The sequence below is a fragment of the Megalobrama amblycephala genome, linkage group LG16, assembly GCF_018812025.1.
Source record: "Megalobrama amblycephala isolate DHTTF-2021 linkage group LG16, ASM1881202v1, whole genome shotgun sequence".
Lineage (NCBI taxonomy): Eukaryota > Metazoa > Chordata > Actinopteri > Cypriniformes > Xenocyprididae > Megalobrama > Megalobrama amblycephala.
This window is the reverse complement of record NC_063059.1, coordinates 19,849,208-19,854,554: the sequence shown is the minus strand read 5'-3', so window position 1 is coordinate 19,854,554 and position 5,347 is coordinate 19,849,208. Positions and strand designations below refer to the sequence as shown.

The following is a 5,347-nucleotide window of genomic DNA, read 5'->3' as shown; positions in this document are numbered from 1 at the left end:
CATTTAGAAAGACAATTTACAAATATCACAAAAAATATCATGCTATCATGAATCAAGTCAGTTATTATTGCTCCATCTGCCATTTTCGCTGTTGTTCTTGCTTACCTAGTCTGTTGATTCAGCTGTGCAGATCCAGATGTTACTGGCTGCCCTTGTCTAATGCCTTTCATAATGTTGGGAACATGGGCTGGCATATGCAAATATTGGGGCGTACACCCCGACTGTTACGTAACAGTCGGTGTTATGTTGAGATCCGCGTGTTTTCCGGAAGTCTTTTAAACAAATGAGATTTACATAAGAAAGAGAAAGCAATGGAGTTTGAAACTCAATGTATGTCTTTTCCATGTACTGAACTCTTGTTATTCAACTATGCCGAGGTAAATTCAAATTTTGAATCTAGGGCACCTTTAACTCTTTCTCTGCCAGACATTTTTTTAAAAAAGTTGCCAGCCACTACTAGCATTTTTGATCATTTTCACAAAAAACTTTCATGGCCCCCAGAATGAACTAACGGAGTAAGAACAGATACTCTGCTTTTAAACAACAACATTTTATTCTAGCTTTGTGCATTCTTTTTTATGAACACTTGAATGTGGGTAAGCTTCATTAAAAAGCATCATTTTGAACAAAAAGCTGAGAAAATAGTGTTTTTTTTTCTTCAAGACAACAATGTGCATAAACAATGCTTCCAGAGATTGGATTATTAAAGGGAGATGAGAGAGTCTGTATCTCTTACCACTGGAGAAAGTGTAACGGCTAACTTGGATCACGTGTGGCACCTCTCAGCCTATCATGTAATGGCAGTGATGTTAGTGCCTGCCGTTCAAAGTTTTATGACTGAGTTAGTTACAGTTTATGTTAATCGGTTTCTTGTGGATTAGCGCACTGGTCTTGTGAATAAATGTTATTTGATGTTATATCACTAGTAAAGGTACAGTAGGACTGCATAGTTTGTGGAATGTGCTTTACTGAGTGAAAAAAAGAGTGCAAATGTCTTTATTAGCTGCAAAGTTCACTGAAGGGCGCTTTAGGCTACACCACATTTAAGCGTACCCTAAAAAATTAATTGTAATTTAATACATATTTAATTCATTAATTATATGCATTGTTTTACACAGCAGTGTCCTAAATCATTACAACACCACACGAATAACCTGGCAGCGATAGAAAGAATACTTAATTTTTAATTTTCATTAAACAAGATACAATATAATACAATAATTAAATTATTCAGTTTCTCTTTATTCATTAAAATGCATATCAGCGTCATGTGCATACATGCAGTATAATAGTCATTACCATTCAAGTCTTATAACTGGTAAAACCTGAAAGCCAAAGAATTCTTTATACAACATACAATATCACTCAGTATTACTATTAAATACTATAGCAATGCCGTAAATGAGTCCTACCTGTTGCGACATTCCCTTATAAAAGAATCTTTTTATCATAGTAAAATCTACATATTGTTCCCAACAGACACATTGTTTAGCATAAAACATGTTTAAGATTAGCAGACAGGCAGTTGATTCATTAAATGATTAGCTGTTCCCTCACAAAAGTGGTTTATTCGGTGTAGTGAAGCCTCTTCTCCATTGACAACCTTTCACAAAAAACAAAAAAAACAGCCTCTGGTCTCCTTTCCTACTGGCAGCCACCGCATTAGCATTAGCATTAGCATTAGCATTAGCTGTTACGCTTTTTTGGCTAATGGTTGCAGGCTTGTCATCTAGTGGCTTTGATGCTTCTGTCCTCTTCGACACTTGTTTTTGGATCCAGAGATTCTCTACTCTTTTAGAAGATTCATAATAGCGCCCCCTACAGTATAACAGTAAGAACATGGATTGCCTGAAAATTCCATCAATGGTGGGGAATAAGTTAACATTCTCTAGAGCGGTGTTTCCCAACCCTGTTCCTGGAGGCACACCAACAGTACACATTTTGAATGTCTCCCTTATCTGAACCATATATTTCTGATCTTGGAGTTTCTACTAACGAACTGATGAGTTGAATCAGGTGTGTTTGATTAGGAAGATTTGGAAAATGTGTACTGTTAGTGTTCCTCCAGGAACAGGGTTGGGAAACACTGCTCTAGAGAACTCTATTGCATGTCTGCAAAATGTAGTAACTCATCCAAAACACTAAATTCGTGCTTCAAAACCTAGTTAATGCCACCGTCCGAAAACTGACTTGTTGACTTTGCAGGCAGCGTTGGAGCACAATTACAAAACTGATTCCGGACAGACTTCTGCTGCAGAGTAACTGTTTAATGATCTACAGTTAAATAGAGAGAGCTTTAGTGAGAACTAAACACATATTTAATTACTACAATAGTAATTTCTCACTAAAAATGAAATAAAAAGTGATAAACGTTGGTCAAAAATGTACATTTACACACAAACTGACCACCAACCACAACTTCCAGATGCCATCTTCCTTTCTCCACTGTCACAGAATGGAAAGCACAGGATTGTGGGATATCAAAGGCAGTGAAGGATACATCTATGCTGCTTTCAAAAATGTATCAGATGAAGGTATCTGAGGAGACAGGAAGTGAAGCATTGAATTCAGACATGCCTTGATGCACTCCTACTAAAAGAGGCTAACCACGACTCTGGTGGGACTCGAACCCACAACCTTTGAATACCTCCTTTTGCAACCTAGAAGTCCAACGCGCTATCCATTGCACCACAGAGCCACACTTTGAGGGGTTTCTTAGATTTCCAATTTGGTGCAGATATGCATTGCTGGGCAAAGTCTAAAAGAGGTAACCCGTCAGGAAAATAGCTGATTACATCTTGAAAGAGGTCCCTTAGAGGTTACGGGATTATTTCCAAAACGTGATTATTTCCAAAACATGTTGAAGGATGAGGGAATATCTGAAATCATCTCCTTTTGGACCTAAACTCTCAATACTTGTGTCTCAAATGTTTCTGTAACCTCCAGTTACAATCCATCTAAATGCTGTCTCAGCTAGGAGAAATGGAAAGCAATTTTTGCTATGCTTTCAGCTGATCTGATATTTTAAGCATTTGTCTGACTCACAAAGTCTCCTGAGTAAAAGAGACCATTCACGACTCTGGTGGGTCTCAAACCCACAACCTTGGAATACCTCCATTCGCATCCTAGAAGTTCAATGTGCTATCCATTGCACCACAGAGCCGTAAAATGGTCGCACTTTGAGCAACTATTGCGTGTGCAGCTAGCATTTTCAAGACTTCGGACACAGCCATTGTGTCAGTAAGTTGACCAATGCCACCAAAATAAAGTGTTTTGTATTCGTGTGAGCCACACTGATGAGACACATGAATGCAATGTCACTTTGGATAAAAGTAAATTTATTTATCTTTTTTTATTTATTACAATTGATTATTAATATTTATTTTATGCATATTGTTAAGATCCTGATTATTGATGAGAAGTCATTTGCAGAGCTGATATCTTGATCTTTTTTTATACAAAAAAAACATAAATCCCTCATACTTTCTTGCCAAATTCTTGCCAAATTCCAAATGTCCATTTCATGCCCAACACTTTTAATTCTATTCATAACTTCATTCGTTGGATCAATAGCCGCTGTGAATCATTCGATTATTTGGATTGAAACGCTACAGTAAAGCAGCTACAGGCCGGTATAAGCAGCTTGACAGCTTTATCCTGCACAATCAATTTTCTCTTCACCAGGCATGAGGAATATATGACTTCTCAATAATTCATTATGTTATGCAGCTTGAAAGCAGGAGAGCAAAGATTCGGTCCAAGTATGTGTACAGAACAAGATGTGTGACAGGCAATTAATATCAATTACAGTAAGCAAGGTCACTAGAATGAACACAGTTAATGTGAAATAAACTCACTTCACACTTCAGTGACACTCTAATGATAGAAGTGAACGAATACATGTGACACGTGACCAGTGCGGTAACTGCTTAAAGGGATGGTTAACCAAAAAATTAAAGGGGACCTATTATGCTTTTTTATGATTTTACCTTTCCTTCTGTGTGTAAAATATAGCCGTTTGTGCATCTAAACAATTTACAAAGATACGAAGCATAAAGTCAAAGAGAGTGAATCTCTTCAACAGAAAACACCTGCATTAAATGCCTTGTTTGTAGTCCTGCCGTTATTTCCATAGCGTAGCTACATATCACCATGTAACACATAATGCCCGCCTGCTGATTACTTAGGCTTGCCATCAAACAAATGTAATTGTAAAGCCAGGAAAAGTTTCTTTTCGTTTTTTTTTTTTTTTTTTTTTTTTTTTTACTGTGAGGGGAAAACATCATTACATGGACTTCTAAAGGCAGAGGAAATGAAGAATCAGTGGTTTTGTTTTGAGAACACAACCTTTTGTTGTGCTCTCACCATTTTTTCTAATGACTGCTTCCTGAACCGTGCAGTTCGATGCAGTGATGTGGAGAAATTACACAGTTATAAAATCACATCTCTGATAGGGCAAAACTGTGGAAGCTTGTTTCCGGCATTGAATAAAAAATAAAAAAGTTAATTGTGAATTTATGTCTCACTATTCTGTGATATAAACTTGCAATTGCGTGTTATAAAGTCAGTATTGCTTAATGACACTCTTAAAGATACCTGGGAGCAAGACCTTGGCATTATTATTACAGAGGATCGATGGCATAACATCTTGAACCAGGTACACTCTTCTTCTTTATGTGCCAGGCATGGCTTAATGCAATGCAAAATACTATTCAGAACTCACTTAACCAATGCCAAACTGGCAAAAATCTTCCCAGACAAGAGTGCTGCCTGCAACCGTTGCAAGCAGTCACCTGCCAACCATCTGCATATGTTTTGGACGTGTCCACAGCTGGTAACCTTTTGGACCAATGTATTTGAGACACTTAAAAAAGCTCTCAACACTAATATTGACCCTGACCCATTCATAGCCCTTTTTGGGGTCTCCCCTAGGCCTGATTTGGTGGCCCGAGATCGTAAAGTTATTGCTTTTACTACAATCTTGGCCAGACGGGCTATCCTACTTAAGTGGAAGCATGTTTCCCCTCCAGCATATGGTGGATACAGGACATTTTCTATTGCATTGGGCTTGAAAAGTTAAGATGCTCACTCTCTGGTTCACTTAAAACTTTTCACAAGATCTGGGATCCCTTCTTAAATTACATTAAGGGTTTACCTTGCACAGCTGTAACTAGCAGTGATACATAATTTTCATTCATCAGAAGGATCTTTTTAGAAGGAACCTTAAGAAATGTATTTATTTATTTATTTATTTATTTATTTATTTATTTATTTTAATTTAATTTTTTTTGTGTATGTGTATGTATATATGTATATGTATGTATGTATGTATGTATGTATGTATGTA

At 37.1% G+C, this 5,347-nt stretch overlaps 1 non-coding gene across 1 annotated transcript; it reads right to left on the bottom strand.

Annotated features, from left to right (window-relative positions):
* Window positions 1–2,609: 2,609 nt before the first annotated feature.
* On the bottom strand, window positions 2,610–2,698 carry trnar-ucu. Its single transcript is given in 2 exon segments — window positions 2,610–2,645; window positions 2,662–2,698. It is a non-coding gene; the product is annotated as a tRNA-Arg (tRNA).
* Window positions 2,699–5,347: the final 2,649 nt, after the last annotated feature.